At 40.5% G+C, this 22,463-nt stretch overlaps 1 protein-coding gene across 4 annotated transcripts in view; it reads left to right on the forward strand.

Annotated features, from left to right (window-relative positions):
* LARGE1 (LARGE xylosyl- and glucuronyltransferase 1) overlaps window positions 1–22,463 on the forward strand; it is a 272,087-nt gene that overhangs the window by 169,669 nt on the left and 79,955 nt on the right. The window lies entirely within an intron of this gene.

Here is a 22,463-nt window from a genome sequence, read left to right on the forward strand (position 1 = left end):
TTTTTTAATTAATAAAACTTAATTATTACTTTCAATTTAACTGTTCCATGTAACCACTGAGAATGAATGAAGTTGGGATCATTTTTGAACCAGGGAGGAAAAAGAAGGGAGTAGAGTTACACATGTGAATAGAAATAAGTTGCTGTTTGGTCCTCTTAATAAGTTGATAAAGGGGTCTGGATTCTAAGCACCTAAAATAGTCTTCCCCACCTATTGCCACTTCCCACAGCTCCTTGAAAATGTACTTCGTAGTCAGTCTGAGAAAGGACACTTTTAGAGTAACTCTATAAAGAGATGATTACAAAAAAGTTCCCCTACTACCCTGTCACAAAGCAGAGCACTTTGTAGCTAGCACACCGCTAAAACCATTTAGTTCTCCCAGGTTCCAGTGTTGCCAGCTGTTCAGAGTCAGAGACATACCCTATTGTTCTCCTCTTGCCCTCAGCATATTTATTACTGTGCTGGTAAGTGCAGAGACATTCCAGCATCCTGGTTTAAGGGTTTACAACCCTGCAAAAGTGTAGCCTTGATGTGTTTCATCAGCCCTCTCAAAATCATCTCAATCAAAGTCAGCCTAAGCAAATGGGAGTATTTGTTTAGAGAAGCCAAAATACACCACTCCATTAGGAGGGAGACAGGAAAGAACATGTTTACTGTATTTATCCCCTGGTGAAATTCACAAGGCTTTTCTCAGTACCCAGCTCCAGGGCAGGACCTATTATCTTCAGCTCTGTGTTGCTTCTTCATGCATTTGTTTCCATTCCCTTCTATGAATACACTGGTGTCTTTTCAGCAAGCCAGAAGCAGTCACCTTTTTGCTTAATTTAATTATTTGCAAGCTTTTTTCATTAAGGAATATTCAATTTTTCCTCCTCTTCAGGTATTGGTCAGACCTCTTCATGCAGACTTTCCCTCCACTGAACCTTGAGTTTCATGTAAACAAACATATACCCTGAAACCATAAGTAACATAAATGTATGCATAGTAAGTAAAGCTGTGCTATTGTTCTGTCTCACTGTGTGCAGCTGTCCCATTATTAATAGCGATATTTGACTGACTATGGTGTAATAGCGTGTCATAGCAGGAAAAGAAATGTGGATAAACAGAACTTGGGCATAGAGGACTGCATAGTCAAAGAGAGCAAAATCTGAATTGAGACAATGAGCGGGATTGTCTCCTTGCTTATAATTTCTGTCATAATTTTAATGAAGATCCCTTGCTTTTTTACGGGGGGAATAAAACCAAGCATAAAGACTGCTTGTAAAAAGAGGAACATGGAGCAGAGGCAGATGTAAGATTGAAAGAAAATAGAGGCAGAAAATATGGAAATATGGAGAAGAATAATTAATGGAAGTAAAACGTGTTTGTAAATCAGTCTCCATAGAGCCATAGAGCTAGGCAAGTATGTTTGTCTGATTAGAGCTGTGAAAAGCTCTAACTTACACATGGAGACAGAATTCCTGTACTGCTGCCCTCATAACGTACATAGCACAACTCCCAAATGGATGATTTTGTAAGCTGTTCTGTGTGTCTTTTTAATTCCAGCTGACCACCTGCTTCTCCACAGTTTTTTAATCCTGGCAATAAATTGGTCAGTGTGTGCATCTGCTCATCTCCCAGGCAGTTGTGCACAAACAATGAATAGATGAGAGAATGCCTTAGCTCCAGGTGTTGAGCTGGGGTGGGAGAAGACATTGGATCCTAAATGCTGTGGAGGAGAGAGGAAGTGTCCAAGCACAGGCTTGTTCTCCAGCCTGTCACAGGCTGCAGTTTCATTAGCAAAGGTGACCTCAATGATGGTGACATCAGAGTTGAGTGTTTAAGGGTAAGAATCAGAGGGAAAGCCAACAAAGCGAACACCATGGTGAGAGTCTGTTGTCGGCCACTCAGCTGCGAGGAGGAGGCAGAAGAAATAGTCTGTAAGCAGCTGGGAGGTCTTACAGTTGCTAGCCCTTGTTCTTGTGGTGGGCTTGAACCTACCAGAGAGGTAAGTTGAACTTACTTAGCAGAGGTCTGGAAATACAACATGGGGGAGAGGAAACAGTCCAGGAAGTTCCTGGAGTGTGTGGAAGATTATTTCCTGACCCAGCTGGTGAGGGAGCCAGCCAGGGCCAGTGCCTGGCTGAATCTGTCAGCAGATCTTGCTAACCAGGGAGATCCCAGTGCACTTGAGATGAATAAATGCGATGCCCATTTACAGGAAGGGCCGGAAGGAGCATCTGTGGAATTACAGGCCTGTTGGCTTGACCTTGGGGCCAGGGAAGATCATGGAGCAGGTCACCTTGAGTGCTGTCCTGCAGCATGTGCAGGACAACTAGGGAAGGCCTGTCAGCATGGGTTTGTGAAAGGCAGGTCCTGCTTGACCCACCTCATCTCCTTCTGTGACAAAGGCAGCTCTCCTTAGTGGATGAGGGAAAGGCTGTGGATGTTGTCTACCTAAACTTCAATAAAGCTTTTGACATGGTTTCCCACAGCATTCTCACAGAAACTGGCTTCCCATGGCTTAGACGTGTTCTCTGGATAAAAAACTGGCTGGATGGCTGGGCCCAGAGAGTGGTGGTGAATGGAGCTAAATACATTTGTCAGCCAGTCACTGGTGGTGTCTCCCAGGGCTCAATACTGGGGCCAGTTTGATTTAATATCTTTGTCAATGATCTGGACAAGGGGATCAGGTGCACTCTTGATCAACACCAAGTTGAGTGGGAGTGTTGATCTGTTGGAGGGCAGGAAATCTCTGGACAGGAAGGATCTGAACAGTCTGAATCTATGGGCTGAGGCAATTTCTGTGAGTTTCAACAAGGCAAAGTGCCACATCCTGCATTTGGGTCACAACAACCCTATGCAGTATTACAGCTTTGGGGCCAAATGGCTGGAAAACTGCCCAGTGGGAAAGGATCTGTGAGTGCTGGTCAACAGCAGTTTAACATGAGCCAGTGTGGGCCCAGGTGGCCAAGAAAGCCAGTGGCATCCTGGCCTGTATCAGCAATGGCATGGCCAGCAGGACCAGGGCAGGGATTGTCCCTCTGTTCTCAGCACTGGTGAGGCCACACCTCAAGTCCCATGTTCATTTCTGGGCCCCTCGCTTCAAGAAGGACATTGAGGTGCTGGAGCATGTCCAATGAAGGGCAGCTGAAAATGTCTGAAGAGAAAGGTTTGACAAGCATTGGAACACACTGCCCAGGAAGTTGTCACCATCCCTGGCTGCATTTAAAAGCTGTGTAGATGTGGCACGTAGGTACGAGGTTTAATGGGGTGGACTTGGTAGTGTTACTTTGGTGATAGGATGTAAAGGTCTTTCTCAACCTAAATGATTGTATTGTTCTGTCATTCAATGGAAATGGAAGGAAGGTCAAGTAATTTGGAGAGATACTGATACTCTTTTACTGCTTTGTAAAAGTTTGGCTTAGTTCTGTGGTGATTCTCAATTTTTCCTAAGTGTCTTTTTATTTCTCCTGCCTGCATTACAAAAGACTGAAAGATTGTCTCATGTCATGAGCTCCAAATATTCCTCCAACGGATATTTTACTAAAGTAATGTTTTAATCTCTTCCTAGTTTCTCTCCCAGATGTCCCAGGTAAGTTTGTGAAGATTTCTTGGGGGCAATCTAGAATGTTTGTTGAAATATTGCATAAACAGAAGCACAATGAAACTCGTATGAGGGGAAATGCTAGTCTCCAAAGGAACCTGTCATTACACCCAGCCCCAGTTAGGAGGGCAGCTTTAGACCCACTGGGTCTCCTTCTAGAAATGTTCTAACAACCAGTTGCTGGCTAGAAGGCACCATTATGAACTTGCCTATGCCAGGATGCTTTTTGTGCAAATTAAACAATTTTTCACATCAGTGCAGGAAAGGCAAGAACTTCTGTCTCCAGGTTGCTGCAACATAACTGATGAGACAGTCCAGCACAGCCTTTCCCAAATTGCAGCCACACATAGAGTGAAAGTACTAGAGTCTGTGATTCTTTCTGTGCCTGGGAAGACTTTTCTTCCCAGCAAAAACAGTGATAAAGGGAGACCAGTAGCTCAGATTCCTTTTTTTCTCAGACACCATGCTTGGAAGAAACTCACATTCAGGACTCTCTTGTAATTTAACCAGGTCTGATTTGCTGTGTAGAAGGGCTTACAGTATGTTTTAAACAGCACCTGCAATACCCAAAGTCCTTGTTCTGCAAAGGTTCTTACTCCAGTTATCTTAAGAGTTGCTGAAAAGATCAGACCCTTACATAGTAATTTAATATTTCAGGTGGTAAAGGTTCTACTCAATTCACTCTGTAGATGGAAAAAAAGGCAGTAGGATTTCTTTGTAAATTATTGCTCTTCTGCCCTTTCCTGATAAGCTCTTTGCATATGCCCTTACAATAAGTGATCCAACTGTTCTGTAGCAAGAGTGTAGAAATTTAAAAATCTCATCTTTGAAGTGGCAACCTTAGGCTTTGGGAGAAATTCACACCTCTCTTTGGTAGCCTGAAACAGTGTCTCAAGCAATATAACATTTAACAGTTTCTCTTAGGAGCCAGTGGGGGGTTGTATCATTATTAATCATTGTATATACAAGCTTCAATCTCTGTGCATAAATATGTCTTTGGGAACCCGTAACTTAAATTTCAAGAGTCATATTCAGCTTTTTAGCTGGGATTTGGGCATTTCTGCTTTAGCCTCATTCTCCATTGCTCCTATAGATAGGTAGAATGTTTTCCTTTAGGACTGAGATATACCTCCAAAATATTGACTTCAAAGGTTTGAGTCTTCAGCCAGTCTGGTGAAGATAACCTGTCATGCATGTTTTCTGTGACTTAGTTGACACTGATTATGTCTCCTATTCATCTTTCACTAGATTTTGACAGTTCAAAACTTGAGAAAGTACCTAGCCTAAGGACAAAAGTGTGGGACTGTAGATCATGGTGTATTCTTGGATGAAGTGCTGCAGAATGTTTCAGACAACAAGGATTAGTAACCAATATGTTTTTATTGCAAAAACTCTGCAAATTCTTCTGAGAAAAAAATGAGTCCAAAGCTATGTTCTGTGCCATCAGTCTTAAAGTTCTTTTAAAGGCCACATCTGCTAACTGTTTTATTATTCTTGCTCACCCAAAATTTCGGTCCTGCAATGTGCGTTCTTTTTTTCCAAGGTTCTGATTTTTCATTTTACTGGGTGTTAAATATGGATTCTCAGGGTTGAATTGATTTGGGACCTGACTACAACAGTCATCATAATTATATGTCTTTCAAGTTGCAGTTTCAGTCTGGGTCACAGTCTCTGTGTGCTGGATGCTCCACATGCAAGTAGCAAGAGTCTCTCTTCCTGCTTTATGTTGTCAGGTGACAATTCCTGTGTCTGCCTTGTTCCTTTAGGATATTGCTTTGCATGAGTCACAGCTGGGGCTCACAAATGAGACCTGAATAATCCCTGTAGAGATCATTGTTGAGGAGCGCTGTGTTAAATTGAATGCTACATCACAGGGCATTATGATATTTTTAAGTACATGTCAAAACTCAGAAGCAGTGATGTCTTACTACTACTGCATGTTAGCCTCACAATCCAGCTAGCTGATACGATGAATATTTTAAGTACTTTTAAACAACAGAGACTGCGTAACACCCAATTAGTGCATTTCAAATAACTCTACTCATAAGTCACCCAGAGAATATAAGCTACCATTGGTGTTCATCTGTGCAAGTAAGTCTTCCCTGGAAAGGTGACCTCCATTAACCAAGCATACAAGAAGGGGAAATGGCAAACTTGATAGGAATACTGAGATTCACATGTTCATACTTTGCATGAATAAAAACATGCCATAGAAGCTGTTTGCTTTGTGTCAGAAGCTCAAATAATGACAAAAATCCATACTGACATCATAAATACCAGAAAAGGTCAGCAGCGATTTTGGTGCAGGATCAAGTGCCCAGAGCTGAAGAGGGACTGGCACATAGTCAATCCCAAAGTTAAAATTTGCAAACAGCATGTGGGTGCTTTGGCATATTGCTCTTGAGAAAGCCTGAGGTAACAGTCTAGGTTCATCCTATTTTTGCAGCTTCTTCAGGAAAAAGAGCAAACAAACAAACAAATAAAGAGAAAAATCATAACCCTCACAAATTTAAGCATCTTGTGTCGGGATTTTAGCAATTATATTCCTACAAGAAATATTATGCATAAGGTTGTAATGTTACGTGCATGCAGAACTTTTCATTTCTATGTGAATTTAGCATGCCAGAAAGTGAGATGCTGATGGCACTGGTGAGAGGCAGGCAGAGTCAGCAGGTGCTGTATAAATTTCCCTGAATTTGGCTCTATCAATGAAGCCCTGTTTTAATAAACTGTACCTGTCATAGCCCTTGACTCTCCTTCAATGATTGTGCTTTTTATAGGTGTGCTGTTCTTGTGATGATGTAAAATACTCAGTTGTTGCCAAGATTAAAATTTAAAATTCATTGACACCTATGGCTCAAGGCAGGATTTGAGCGACAGAATTGATTCTGGGCAGGTTTTGTACTTAAGTCTGTCAGTTTACGCTGAGTAAATCATTAAAGCTTCCAGATTATTTCGAGACAGGATCTCTGTGGGCTGACACAGTGTTCATGTTAAATCCTGCAAAGATTTTTCTGTTTCTTCTGGTCAGTAAAACACACTTTCTTTTCTTACTAATCAAGAGGAAGGCAGTAACATGCACCTTAGTGTGTATAAAAATCCATAGTATGAGTCAGTCTTTTTGTGATGGAAACAGGATCATATTGTAGCAGAGTGCATTAATAAAATTGTCAGGCAGCTATTAAAATAGCTTAAAATTATCTGAATTTTTATAAGTGTCTAAAAAGGCCGAATGGCACGTGTCTTTGCTCATAAAAGAAACATCTGTTAGCTTCTGAAAGATTTGTGTAAGTATTTATTGGTTAGACTACAGTGCATAGCTCATCCTAGGGTTATTACACAAATGAAATACAGTTTCTCTTTGAAAAGGTCCCTGTGGAGGCTCTATCTGCTTCAGAATTTCTATTCTTGATTTTTATATTGTGTTGCATTCTTCTTTTTTGCTACAGAATCTTTGAGGCTTCATTGATAAAGAATACTATTAGTTAGCTATAGCTGATAGAAATATTGAGGGGTGTTGTGCTACAGTGTCTCACAATACTGTCATCATCTGTGTGTGAAACTATAGGAGAATACTGATTTGTTTTGGTGAAGAGAGAAAGAAACTAAGGGGTTAGGATATTTGGGGGGAAAAGGCAAGTTTCTAACTGTGATTGGGGGTTTATTTTAGTGACTGTAATTAGGAGGGGATCAAACAAAGAGGTGGGACTTGCTGATTCAGTGAGTCTGGGGAAAAACACTTCTCACTCTCCACACTTGTCAGATGAGCTGAGTGGATGGGAGTTCTCTTTTTTTTTTTCTTTTTTTTCCCCCTCTAATTGCAGTTTGCTTTGCTGTGATATTCCTTTACTGAGAAGCCAGTATGTGAGAAGGTTGACCTCAGTAAATGGGCTCCAAGGGAGAGAGTTTATTATATGGATCAGCATGTGCACATTCTAGTTTATGGATTTTAATGTGACAAGGGACATAATCAGAAAATTCTGATTATGAATTGCTGCCAAAATAGAATGGCTTCAGTTTCTGAAACATCTGTAGTTCTATTTTAGCTGAATGGTTCTTTGTCTGTTTCTGCCATCAGGCAGAAATATTTAGAGGTGAAAGGCCAACCATGCATAGAAATAGGGTATAACTCATGGTGGGGTAAATTGTAAAATAAAATAAAAGATTTGAGTTCTTTATTTTTTCATTCTGATTTCCAAGGGATACCCTTTGGTCATGTTTTCAAGCTTTTTCCTATGGGGGATAGGGATGTTTTAATTATAAACGAAAACTGATATTTTCTGTCCTCTTTTGAAACCAGAGTTTTTTGTGGTATCAAAAAGAGTTTTTAGAATGAAAACTCTCCACATGCTACAAGATTTGTAATAAAATCTTGTTGGTAACACTGTAATTTTGAGGACTTCTTTTTACCTTCTCAACCTCAGTCCAATGCTTTTTCCACATTATTGTTCTCCAGTCTTTGTCAACCTGCCACTCATTCTACAGCTGTCTTTTTGGCTTAGATGCTATGATGTATCAAACATCCAAACTAAACATTGCATGACTCACACAGTGTTAAAGCAAAAAACCAGTTTCTCTTCTGAGCTCTTTCTTCAGGATTTAAAGAGAGTTTAATTCTATTAATCTCCAGTACTCCAGCTGTGGAGAATGGACCCAGAGCTTTTTTGAACTGCCTTGCAAATATTTATTAAGAGAAATTAGGGCAGAGCATGGCATCAAAGGAGCAAAGTGCATATCCCCATCTCCCTTGACTAGCAAAAGCTATGCCTCCTCAGAAGCTGGAAAATCCAGCTCCCACAGGGTACAGACTTGGAGAAGGAGCATTTCTGCTTTGCATGTTTGTTATTGGCAGAGGAAAATGTATTCCTGGGAATGAGATGCCAGTAGGCTGTGCTAAAAGGAAAATATATGAGAACAAGGGGTGGGAAGAAACCAAGGAGGAAAATAATAACTCCCCCATCCAAACTAAAAAGGAGACATCAATCAGGAGTTGCTGTCCACCAATAAGTGTTTTAGGTTGATTGCTTTCTCCTATAGTCTGTTCACATTCTTCTGCTTCCTTTCAGGTGCATTCAGTACCCCTGCCCTATAAATTTACAACTTATTTAATTATATTTTGTTTAGAGTGCTATTAAAAAAAACCCAGACATTAATGTTTGCCTGTCTTGTTGTGTGAAGCATACAAATTAAGCCCGAGTACTAATCCCTCTGGCCAGTCACTCTGCATTCCCTAGGTGACAGTAAAGCAGAGCAAGTGCATGAGCAGGCAGTGAATATGGAGGGAGTAGCAGTCTGTCCATGAGCTATTAATGTGTAATGATAAGTAACTTCTGCATGTGGGAAAAAGCCAGGCAGAAGAGACACATGGGTCATTCACCTAACAAATGAAGTTTACTCTAGAGTTTGATAGTTGTATTAATAGGACTAAAGAAAGAATGATATTTAATAGCTAGATTTCCCTGCCTAAGGCCCTCATTGTAATCACGTGCAATCTATCAAGCACATACACTTTTCACTGCTCTCTGTGACATGCACTGTAATAACTTGATATTCTGTTTTCTCCCTTTCCAGACCAGGCACATTCTCTGAACCTACCTTGTTCTGCATTAGCAATCCATATTTTTAAGGACCTCAGGCCCCATTTCCAATTACAAAGCTCTCATTCGAGGTTTCACCTTTTTGGTTTCATGCTGCAAATTATGCCTGTAATATTGTCCTTGGCAGCACATGAATTTACATAGGGTAAAGTGGTGTAGAGAATATCTCTCAGGTTCAAGCTGTAAGGTAGAACATATTGCCCAGAGGTCAATGGCATGATTATCCCATCAGCAGGGTGAGTGCATGGTATTGCTCTCTGCACAGCCAGGGAAGAGGGAAATGCGTGTACAAAATTAAACCAATTTATTACATAACTGCACTAAGACTGTGTACAAATGTACCATGAGCAAAACCTGGGAACAGCTACATAAACTAGAAATCAGACATGTAAATGAAATCAGTAATCAGTCCAATTTTGTGGGAAAAGTAGAACCTCCACATGCTTCTTTTTTCCAATCAATCTAGAGAATCAGGGATGTTTGAGCACCTTATTTTAATCCAAGCAAGCTAAAAGAAAAAAAATTAGCTTGGTCTGTAATGGGCCACTTCACTCTGCATCTCTCAAGTGTCTTTATTTTACTTGAATTTGGAGATGGCTCCACTCCATGTTCTTTGCAGTAATCTCTAGCTGCATTTAGCATGGGCCAAGCAGTTCAATTAAACAGAGGAGCATTACTCCCTCTGACTCCTCAAGGTAAATATTTTTTGTCCTTTGTCGTACTGCTAACAACAAAAATAATTCCATCCTAGTCCTTCTAGATGCATACCAAAAGGTGATTTATAAACATACAGTACAACTTGGGGACAACATTTTTTTTGTCCCCCCAGCTTTTCTGTTATATTTTATTTCCTGCATTTAGTCACAGTGAAATTCGTAGTCCTGAAAATAATTTGGATCTTTAGTGCAAAATCCACAGTTGCAGTAAATTTTGCCTAAGTTCATGTCAGTAAAAGAGAGGCACATTAGACGTTTTCTGGTGAGAAGCCAGGCCAGTTTATTTTTCCTTTGCACTGCCTAAATACTTAAAAGGGTCTCAAGATCTAAGCTGATGGTATTCCTGCTTTGATGTAACACAAACCCTGTGTCAGCTGCTTCTAGTGTGTGTGGTTCTGGGATTCATTCTGGAGCTGCGACTGAACATGTCAGCAGAACAGATTCTTGAAAACCATTAACTGCTGGCAGAACAAAGTGAAATTCTGAAGCCACTTATGTCTATGTTTGGGTATACAAACTTATCCTTAAGGACTAGGAGAGCTGTCAAGTAAGTGCTGTTCTGACACACCAAGAGAATTTGTGTGGTGGGAACAGAGGTGGAGGTGGATAGCAAAGGAGGTGATACAGCGTTCAGTGGTGCTGTTGACAAATGTGTCAGAGCATGAACCATTTGAGGATCTAGCACATGCTTACTGCTTCTGCTTCTGCCCTGCTGAGATGTGTGACTTGGAGCAGGACTGAAGCCCTACAGCAAAGTGAGCCATCATACTTTTTCTGTTTCAAAATTGTCCTTGGCTGACTCAATGCCACCACTCTTCTGTCATCAGCACTAAATGTCTGCCAGTTTATGTTCACAGCAACTTACTGAAATGCACATCGCCTCTGAAAGTGGCACAGGATCTCCTGAATTTCATTAATTCATTGCATTGTCTTTCTGCACATGTTCTGCTTAATAGACAGTAATACTTTTTCTTTCTGTGTGCTTTAGGATATCATTATTGCAGGTGCAAAGTGGCTTCTCTAGGGCTTTGCCAACTTGCTGCAGAGTAATATTGACGCCAGTGTTTGACAGTATTTGGAGGTTAATGCTCATTCCCTTACTACTAAGAAATAATGATCTGAATGTTGTCACACTGGTGTCCTGAAATCCTGAAATAGTGCATCTCATCTGATAAGAACTACCTTTATTAAACATTGGAGTGAACAGAATGCTGCTGATTTCTATCAGTAAAAAAGTCTAGTTCCTCTACTCCCTGATTTACATAAACATTCCTGCTTTGAACTTACAGCTTATTTTTTTTACTAACTAAAAAGAGATATGAATAGTTGTAAGAGCAGTCTTTAAATGTGTTCTCCTTTCAACTCTTAACTCCCTGTTATGGGTCACAAGTAAAAAGAGTTGGGTGACCTCAGGCAGGTCTGATGTGCACAAGGGCTGAAGTGCATAAGCAGGGCAGCAAAGGGATGCTCTTCTGGGGTATCAGTTTTGAGGCACCTCAATTTAGATTTAGAAGAGAATTTCCACACACAGACAGTTCTACTCTCGTGATCATTTAATTCTTTCAAATGTAGTAATGGGAAGTGAATATAATTTGGTAGATAAAGGAGAAAGCAATGTGGAGATTGAATAGAGCAAGGATACTGAGCAGGAAGAAGGAATAGGAAAAGGGAGAGATGGCAACACATCCCAAGTTAGTCAAGATGGTATATTTTGAAACCTATGATTATTTAACAACACCATATATCACAGTAAAGTTCTGTGAAGGTATATAGAGGCAAGCACACATAACTAGAATTTTTCTGCATTTTCTTGGCAGTGACATTTGACTATTAAAAAAACACTTGCTGTGGAAATAATGAAGTACATGGTAGCATTAAGGAGTTAACACAATATTTAATTCAATATAATTTTGGCCTGTCCCTTCTATCATCCTCTTTTAACTGCAGTCAGCAATTAGTCTACTGTCACTACCATCACCTTTTTGTTTGTGTTGCCTGTGGTGCCAGGGGTTTGTTGATGTACAAGCACCTCTAGTCACAGTTTTATTTAAGAGAGTGGTAAGGTGCACACACCCATTGGGTTTTTTTGTCTTCCTAAAGCGTTTTGATCACACAACATTCAATCTAGGTTTTGGGGGGGGGGGGGGGGGGGGAAGGAGGATTGAGAATTATTTATAGAATTGAGAAGAGACTCAGTGATGAATCTCTGTTTCTGGGTTTTTTTTTTTTTTGCTTTGGTTTTATGCTATTGCTTTTAAAGGTTTAGTTGCCATAACAACACAAAGCAGTCCTGTATTACCATAGAAACGTGCTGTTGTGGGTGACAGTTTTTATGAGAATCCTTTTTTTTTCTTCACGTGATGTATTTAATACTGACCTTTTGCAGGTATATCACAATACACTACAGGGGTTTCAGAAAGTGTCAGAATGACATAATAAGCAACAAAAATGAAGTGTATGATTAAACCCAGGAAGAAAATCTGGTGTCGTGGTTGACTGAGAACAGAAAAGGAGTAAAAACAAATTCCTGTTCTTAACTTGGAGGTCAGGAGTATTGAGCTTAAAGCAGGGCTGGGTAATCAGTCCACATGAGTAAATACCTAAAAAACCCCTAACAAAACAGGAGTTAGAGCTTTAATTGTGTACCAGGGAATTAGTGTAAAAACAACTTGCTGTGATAGTTGTAGAAATGAAATTATGGGACTTCTTTAAAGTTCTCTGCATGAGGCTGCTCCGTGACACTGTTGGGAGGCTGAAGTGAGAATTGCAGAACGAGGCAGCCTCTCACAAAGCTGAGAGGGATTCCTGCTGAGAGCTGGCTCCAGCTGCATACTGATAGCCTGGAAGCCTCGGTGCTGGTTGGGACCTGGCAAGTCCCTAAATTGTTTGTGATCTCTCTGTATTGAAGACTTTTCCCTCTTCCTGCGTGATACCTTTAATGGCTGTGCTCTTCAGAGCCTCTTGGCTTTGAAAAGAATAGTAATGGAGCTTTTCCTTCCACTAGTCTGCATCTCCATCTAGTCATTGTGTAACTCTCTGGAGTAGTGGACCACTGGAGCATATCAGCTCTCCTAAGGTCTGATGGATTTCTGGCCGTCTTAGCTATGAAACTTCAAATTGAAGTTACGGACCTGTTGCAGACCATATACATACCCCAGCAAACAGAGTGCACGGTACACTGTTACAGGTTCATAGCCTTATGACAAGCCACACAACTTATTTGGAAAGAGGATCGAGAAGCATAGTCAGACAGCTGTGGAGATTGTTATTGATCACTATTTTTATGGGGAGGCACAGGTCTATCAGTTTCCTGTAATCATTTGCATCAATGATGAAAATTTTTTTCACTCCTGATATGCATGTTTGAAAGAACAGAAAAGCTTCCAGCTGGATCTTGCAAGAATTCCCCTTGCCAAGGTCAAGGAGACAGCAGGAATTGCTTTATTGTTATGCTTTATGGTTTCTGACCCCTCTGTAAGTCTAGACAAGTCTGCTATTACTTCCTCTCATTTGACCCTCAATTCTCCAGGCCTCATTCTGAATTACTCAGCCCTGGGAGTGGTAATTAGTTGAAAGGAAGATATTCTGCTTGCTTTCTGAATGCCTCCCTCTGACATGTTCAGAGAAATGACACTCTAGAATGCTTCTTACCCTTCATTTTCATTGTATTGGAAAGCCCCTCCATGATCTTGAAGTTTTCAGATGAGATGTCTTCCATCTAATCTAAACAGGACTTACTGGACGTGATTTCCTCCTAATTCTTCTTCAACTCCTTTTTCCAGTCAAAAATTTTCAAATTAATAAATCAAAGCTGAAATGTTGTAAATACTCGTTTCTCCTATTCCTTTATCTCCTTATAACATTGATGTTGACTTCTACTCTATGAAAAAAATGGAGCCAAACTTCAGAGGGACTTCTGTACTACCTTGAAATTAGTACCTGTTTCAGTTAAATTACTGAATACTGACCACCATGCAATACAATTTCTACTCTTTTTTTCCCCCTCACTTGTTTGAGGTTGCTCTATGAGATAAAATTAGGTAAAGAAGCAAGATTGCAGTGTCAGGAATCATGTTGTGGGGGATCTAGCTCTGATCTCGAATACGTACCTGTGCAGAAGGAGAATTTGGAGAGGTTTCCTTTTAAAGTGAAACAAAGGTAAGGAGGAGCTGCAGGTTGCAGTGTGCTCTTTGCAAACCCTGTAACAAAGCAGATTTGGCTTAACCCACAGTATTCCTCTGGGAGTGTCAGGATATTGGCAATGCAGAATGTACAATCAGCACCACCTTGCCCTAGCCAGTACAGCTGGTACCATGTAAGCATGGGCAGCAAAAATGACACTTAAATATTCATGTGTTTCAGAGCTGTTTTGTCGTTGAAGGTCTGACACCAGTGTTTGAGCTGCCTTGTTTTTCACCTTTCTTACGGTTTACAACCTGTTGCATGTCTTCCCATCACCATGTTTTTTTAACAGAGCACTGAGGTCCATCTGCAGTTTCTCTCTGGAGCACACTCTCTGAAATGGCGGGGCACACTTCACCAGAAGCCAGTTCTGTACTTACCCCAAAAAGTAGAAAACCTTTCACCAAAAGGTAGAAAATTATGAGGTGCAGACTTACTGATGGTCACTGTTTAGTGATACAATAAATAAAAGACTAGAGATGGAAATGTCATAGCTACCTAGCACTAAGTGGTATCTGGTATAAAGTCAGTGATTCATTTTTGTTCTAAAATACTAATGGATTAACTATTGTGAGAAGCCTTACCATGGGCCAGGTACCATCTGTCTTTCCACTGTAAGCCTATAGTCAGCCCAGGCTCCAAATCATGTGTTCTGGCTAATGCAATAGAAATGTCATCTGTGCCCACATTTGACTGTGTATGAGCTTTGCTCTGCTGGGTGATTCAGTCCTGAACAGGACCTGTGTACTGATGAGCATGGAGCCATGGCTGGAGTGAGGCTTGGACTAACTTGGTTGCAATATATTGTCCTAAGGTACCTTGCTGTGTAGCTCTGGCTTTCACTCTGAAGGCAGATGGGAATGCAAATTTCTTATGATGAAGTTTGGAAGGCAGATTCTAAAGTAGAAGAAATTTGATTTTCATTATCCCAAGATGTGATTAGTCTTAATTTATCCCTTGGTAGAAGAGGAAGATGTTTAATAATTTCTCTAACAATATGTAAGGTTTCCAGGTTGTCACAATTAAGAACTAAAGATTAAGTTAGTAATCTCTGGAAAGTGTGTTGAGACCTGGAGAGCACCTTTCATTATTTTTGTCCCCTTGTGACCAAAGCTTGAAAAATCGGTAATAAACTCTGAAGGAAGTTGCAACTAGAGTTGAAAGCAGAGATAGGAGAGCTGTAATGTAAAGCTGAGGGCTTTTTGAAGGAGGAAAAAATAAAAATCATGCTTACATGTCTAATTCTTCAAAAATGCACTGGGGATATGCTTCTTTAGATATCCAAAGTAGCTAATACTTTTTGTTCCTCTCTCCAGAGACTGCCTCTGTCTGGCCTAGCTGTCAGGCAAAACATGAGCTTGTTCCAAGGAGCTTTGTAGCTCTGATGTCTTGTTCATAGTCCATTGTGAAAGGGCAAAGAGGAGGCAGAATCCTTCAGATGAGTCAGGATAAAGAACTGTCACAAGTGTTTTATTAGCTTGAAAGCTTGAAACACCCTTACCAATTCCAGTGCCCATTCCCAGCCCTGCAAGGGAATTAGTATGCAATGTATTGAAATCAATGTATTGAAATCAACTGAATCCAGCTACTGCCATGAGTGAAATTGTAAACAATTTGTACTAATGACACTTGAGAAGGAAGACAGGTTTAGTTGCATCAGAGTTTTTACTTATAGGCTTAGAATATATACAGACTGAAACAAGTTACTTAGTTATATGTTATGGTTATATTTCTAGTGCTGTTGGTGAGGAGGTATATTGAGATAGCAGGGTGTTGTAACTATTTTGCCTCAGATATCACCAAAATTTTACAGTAACTGTGTAGAATTGATGTATTAAAAACCACCATTTTTTTCCTTCAGGGATCTTGCAAGAATGTGGTGCATTTTTCACTTAAAAAAACAGTGTTACTAATGGAGATCTCAATGGAGACATTCATGATTAGGCCAAGATCTTTGTCTCATTTGCCATAGATGGAATCTAGAACAATTTCATCACTTTCATTTGAGCTGTCTTTGGATTTATATTGGGGAAAATTAGTTGAGAATTTAGCTTTTAATAAGAAAACGGTGCATGTGTGGGATGTACAGTGGGTTTTTTTCCTAAGACAAGAGACTTCAGTGTCCAGCAGAGGTCTCCTAGAAGTACTCGTACCATCTATGCTCAACAGATTAATTTTTCCTGAAAAATAAAAATGCATGAAATTCTGTTACAAATCAAGAAAAAAACGAAGGAACTGTAATTTTGGAAACTGTGAAATGTAGATAAATTTGGTGATTGTGAAAGAGAAGTTGTGATAGCTTTCATTTAGCTTGGAATAGCTTGGGATTTGTGTACTTACATCTGAGCTGTAGTTTAAGGATCTCCCGTTTTTATTCCACACACTATAGCCCATGTTAGAGTGGCACAGTCCTGTTCCTGAAATGCCATTGCATCTGTCAGTGGCAGGTTAATAATTACTCACTTGCAAGCTGATGTGATTTCATGTGAAGAATCAGAAGGCGATTTAGCAATGGAGTGCAGGAGAAACAGCTGAATTTCTCTGAGTGTACAGCTCTGCTACAAAGGCATTTTAGAAATCTGGCGCTGCACAGATGTGGTGTGGCTGTCTGCTGTCACCAAGGACCAGCACTTTTTCTTTCCGTGTTACTTTCCACATCAGAAGTTCAGGCAAGACTCAGCATTAGAGGCAGGAGAGTCTAACTTGAGCAGGGGCTGAGTGCCAGGCAGCCTCACAAGTGAAACAAGAACCAAGCATTTCCTGTCTTTCAGTTCCTGTGAAGAGTAAAGCAGATCATAACTCTCTGTTGTCTAATATACTGCTTTCCACCCATTTTTACCTCATTCAGTATTTCTCTCTGGGTTTCTATTCCTCAGGCTTATTAAGTTGTAACTTTTGCATTATGATTTTTTTTCTAATTTCCCCATCTGCACTGTTGTCCCTGTATAACGGGTCTCTGTGTAACATTTCTGGTCTGGTGATGTTTGCAATAGCTCTCGATGTAATGGCATTTACACTGGTAATCAGGGTGCTTTTTACCCTTCTTTCAGCACTGTTAACATTTAATTGGTCAGCCTGAGCTGTAGAGAGTAGAGGCATTTTAACAGCCCGGTGTATCACAGGTCAGGTTTTGTGGACCTGGCCAGAGGTCAGAATGAGGAGTATGTATGGCATCAGCACACACTTTTTGTTGCTGTGAAATAACTACAGGGTTCTGTTTTTATTTAATATGCTGTTCTTCCCTTCCCTCTCTTTTTATTTTTGGGTTTAATCCTCTCTTTAAAATTTTCCAAAGTCATGGGTTATTATTTTCATAGCCAGTTCAGCCATTCCATTATGAATGCTTCTCCTTTTATGCTGTGTCAGTGGAAAGGATGTATCTGACCCACCTCCACTGCTCACTAAGTCAGCTGCCTTTGAAGTACGTGTAATAAACTTGCTGTGATGGTAAAAAGAAAAGCCTCATTAGTTCCAGCCCATATTTGGGATGCACCTCTAATCCACATTTATTCTACTTCATTCTTTTAAGTGTTTAATTATTAATACACCTTACATGACTCATGCAGTCTTATACTGGCAAGATGCTTTCCTGCATTTTCCCATCCCCTTTAACATTTTCACTTCCTCACTCAAAACCTGGGTCACATTTACCTGAGGGCGTGTGAAATATCTGGCAAAAGACCATAGCAAAAGAAACCCATGTGCAGTAGGTTGTGATGGCTGAACAGGGCAGTAAATCCCTCCTAGCAGATTCTCAGGCAGAGAAAGGTGACAGAGCTCTAAAGACAGGCAACTGCTTGTGAGGAGATGCTGTGTCCATGGAACACTGGCAGATCTCCTGAAGAGGTCATGGTGCAGCAAAACCCAAATAAAGACAGGATGTCCAGGACACGGTAACTCTGAAGCTCACTGCCATCTGTTTAAATGTTTAAGCATGCTGAAATATTTAGCATGGCTTGGACTCCTTTGTTTACCAGTCTCATTTAATCTGTGCTGTGTTTGCAGGTAACAGGCAGGCTCCTTGAAAGTCTGGAATAATTGTCTTCATAGCAGTTTATGTAGTGTTGGGTTTAGGTTTTGTGACCAAAACAGTGCAGACAGCACACTCATGTTGTGGGTTTTGCTGAGCTGGGTTGCACAGCATCAAGGCCTTCCCCAGTTCCCACTCTGCCCCCACGGTGCCTGCTTTGGTGGGCACTCAATAGGCTGGGACGGGACGTAACCAGGCAGGTGACTCTCACCAACAAAAGAGTTATTATTCCATGGCATTCAGCATCATGCTCTTCTAAAAGGGAAGAGAGGCGGCTTTAGGGGACTAGATATCTTTGGATTAGGATCTGGCTGGGCATCACTTACCCACAGGAGGGACCTTGGCATTACTTGTTTTGCTTTGTTTCCTTCCCTTCCCTCTTCTTCTGCTTCACTAATTAAATGATTTCTTGTTGGTTTTGGTTTTTTTTTTTTTTTTCAATCTGGACCCCCAAGTATTCTTGCTTTTATTCTTCCTTTCCTCCTCCCCAGTCCCACTGAGGGAGAGAAGAAGTGAGTGAGACTGTGTGGTGCTTTTTTGCCCGCTGGTGTTAACACAAAACACAGGTACAAGAAGTGCTGCCAGTTAGCTCTCAGTATGGGGCCAGTATCTCTTCATCTCTGTTGTATCCTGGTGAGCTGCGTGAACATTTGATGGCTACCAAAGTGATATCACTTTTGTGGCAAAACCCTGGCATTGAAAAATACCAGATAGGTGTGCCAAAGAAAGTAAAGGCATCATCATAGCCTTCTGCACACAGGAGAAAAAATACCTGTGTAAGAAGGGATATGTGAACCTGAAATACTGACTTTGAGAGGTTAATTCCTGAAACCTGCTGTAAATGGAATTGTCTACCATGGTAAAACCCTAAGAGATCAGGTGACCTACTTTAAAATGATGATGTCAGGAAAAAAGAAGGTATCCAGTTCTTTTTTGTCATCTGGTTCATTGATATTACACTTCCTTGCTTTTCATAGCAGTCATAGGAGCAAAAGGCTTGCTCTTTAAAAAAAACAGTAATCACCAACTTTTTCCTGTTTCTAGTTACTTCTAGAATATGCAATACTAATAAACACCCCCAAGGTATTTTTCGGGGCTTCTGGTGCCTAATCCTGCCACAGGAAGGAAGATACTGTACTGTAGAAATATAATTAATTGTCAGAAATTAATTTCTTCAATGCTTAGGAGTGTTTCCAACCCCTGCCACAAAGCACAGTGTGTTCAAGAAATTTCACAGTAGGGACATTTTGAGCCCTCTAAACCCATTTCCATTTGGCAGGAGCAGCAGGTTCTGCACATCTTAAAATATTAGGCAGCATTATAAACAAATAACAGGTGTCAGGGGTTTATTAACATATGAAAGTATGTTAATAATCTACTTTTAATTGGTAGTGCTCCAGAATCTTACCTGAAATACATGTTATCAGAATAGAAGCTGTCATTTTAGTATACAGGAATTAAGTGATAACATATCAAATCCATACTTCTGTGAACAGAATGAGCTCAAAACAATGTAGCAGATATCTGGCACAATCAAGTCTCTGCTGCAGTGTTTTTGAAAGCTCTTGTTCTGTATTTAACATGTCTTTCCAATTTTTTAGCATTCCATAGTAAAACCCATCCACCAATGTCAACAACTAATGTCCCTGCTCGTTTGAAAGTCTTTTATAAGGGTAAACCTTGGAGTTCAGCATGACCATGATGAGGTAAAGCTAAGGTAAAATACCCAGCCTTCTTGCAAGAAGTTTGTTCCTTGAAGTTGAAATCCTCCACTAGGATTAAGCTTGAAACCCATTCTGTTGGGCCCTTCAGTTTTGGCATCGTGTCTCTTCCAATTAATTGTTAGAGTCTTTTTGAGAGTGTCTTCTGTCTCTGCTGTCCAAGGAGACAACCTCTGCTGGAAACACCTTTTCCAACCTGTCTGGAGTCAAAAGAAGCCAGAAATACATGCACCACTTGGAAGCTATGATGCAGAGCCATGTGGACTCAGGAGGGTTAAATAGCCAAATGTGTTCAGCAGTAGCTTTTCTTCACTTGGCAGTTGCCTAGCAGGTAATCTGTTGACTTTTTTTGGAAAGGACTTGGAAAACTACTGGAAAAGCTGGACATGTACAAATAAGAAGTGGTGCAAAGGGGGCATCTATCTTTTACAGTATTTTCTTTAAAAAGTTACCTGCTATGCTTTTAAACTGGTAAGATCAGCACTGGGTCTGGGCCCCTAAGTAGATAACGCCTCTTTCTGATATTCTGTCAAATCCCTAAATAAAGACCCCTTGCAAGGGAGAAGGAGACAATTTGGCCAGTTTTTCAGAAGTGCTGTTACTAAAATTTGTGTGAGCTGTGGGTGTTTTGGCTCCTTTGAGAATCCAGGCTCTTTGGAGAGCATTCACAATCTTTTTTCATAGCAGGTCTCTTATTTTTATTATCTATTCTCTCACTGTCTTTTCCCAAAAATGTAGCCCTCACAGGTCATGTGCACCTGAGGAAGAGGAGGAAGGGCCGAAAGTTTAAGGCAACTGCCTTTCCCAGTCACTAGAATTGGGTAGAAAGAAGCCTTCCATTACTGACCTGCCAAATCTGTAGCTCCTGATTCAAGACTGGATTGTGCTATGATTAATGAAACATGTTTAGTAGTCTCATTTGAGCTTTTAATCGTCTGTTATCTGCATTATGGCTTTAGCATTATGATTGATAGCCTGTTTGGGAGTAGGAAGCAGGGTAGAGGGCTGCTTTGGGGTGTGCACACTGAATAGAGAAAGTGAAAATAGCTTGGTAGCCTTTGAAGTGTCGTGTTAATCCTTTAGGAATTCTTTAGGATGTATCTCTATGAGGGCCAATGTATGCACATGTACCTGAGCTAGTTAACTGCACTGGCAAAATGCTGTGTGGCACTGATAGTTCCTGCTGAGAATTGTCAAAACTATACAGTGGCAAAACGCTGCATTAACACAGCTGTAAGGCTTTTGCTATTTCGACCAGCTAAGGTATCTCTGCCAGACACTGTGGCATGCCAGCTCATCTGCCTTTCCTTTCCTGTGTGTTTCAATCTTTTCTACAAGCCATAACATGCTTCTGTTCTTCCCTACATCAGCAGTAGGGTAAACACCGCTCCCTCTTGAATCAATCAATTTCCCATGTCTTAAGTTTAGTGGGAGGATTGCTGACATGCAGATTTGGATGTTATTTAGCCACTTGTTTTGCCAGCCATGAGCCTGCAGGGATTATGTGGCAGGTGAGAGAACAACCTTCAGGAGTACCTAGCAAGCATCTACAATTTAAATTTAATGACCTTATTTAGTGAAGTACTTAATCATAGGCAGAAGTGTTAAAGCTCATAAGTAGTCTCATTGACTTAAGCAAGATTGAAAATGATGATGCACTGAGATACAGCATTGAGTTAGGGCAGATAGCATCAGAGCCTGTCCTGGCTAATAGATTCAGGGCCAAGTGTTGCTCTCCACCAGCATCCTCTTTTATCCCCCTCATTGTACAGTGTCTGCCAAATGTGGTCTTTCCAACGGCAGAGAATATGTGAAGTACTAACTTCCTCTTAGGCCTTTGATGCTGAAATTTAGGCTGAAGTTTAAGATCGTTGAGTTTAAAATTGGGAAAAAGATGGAGCAGTCAGCAAAATGTCACAGTTGACCATGACGAACTGCTGCTGCTCCTTGCTGGCACATGCTATGGCAGATATTGCATGCCTGAGGCTACAGAGCTCAATGAACCCTAGGAAAAAGAGCTTTTGCCCACAACTCGTAAATTCTTAACACTAAAATAGTTTCGTAACTAAACTTCAGCAGGTTAAAAGTGTTTGCAGCAAGAAAGGGAAACTAACTAGAAACCTGCAGTTTCTGTATAAAACTAGTTTTGGCCTCTTTTGCTTGAATTTCTGAGCTCTCATATGTCATAAACTGTTAGTATAACCGTTTTGATCAATTTTTTATAAATATTAGGAATATATCACCTCTGTGTCCATCTGAACATGCTCCTGTCAGTTTGCTTGCCACTGGCTGTCTGTTGTATTGTTGCATGGAAGATGTGAATTTTGTCATCCATTTCTTTATCGTCTTCATTCATGTTCATGAATTATTCTGGTCATTTAATGCATCCTAGCTCTGCATTTTGTGGATATCTGTTCTTGGTAGCAGCAAATCTGTCAGTTTAAGTGCTTTCTCTTTAGACTCAAACTTTTTCTCATTAAGTCGGTGAGTAATCATCTTATGTCATTGAGGATACTAGGGCAGAAAAGTTGTTACTGGTTCTCTTTGAGTTCTTTTATTTAATAAAATGAACTATCTAAATAATAATCCCTCCCCTCTATATCTGAAATGCTATTACTTCCTTTTAGGCAC

The sequence above is a fragment of the Onychostruthus taczanowskii genome, unplaced genomic scaffold, assembly GCF_017590055.1.
Source record: "Onychostruthus taczanowskii isolate IOZ18803 unplaced genomic scaffold, ASM1759005v1 scaffold53, whole genome shotgun sequence".
Classification (NCBI taxonomy): Eukaryota; Metazoa; Chordata; class Aves; order Passeriformes; family Passeridae; genus Onychostruthus; species Onychostruthus taczanowskii.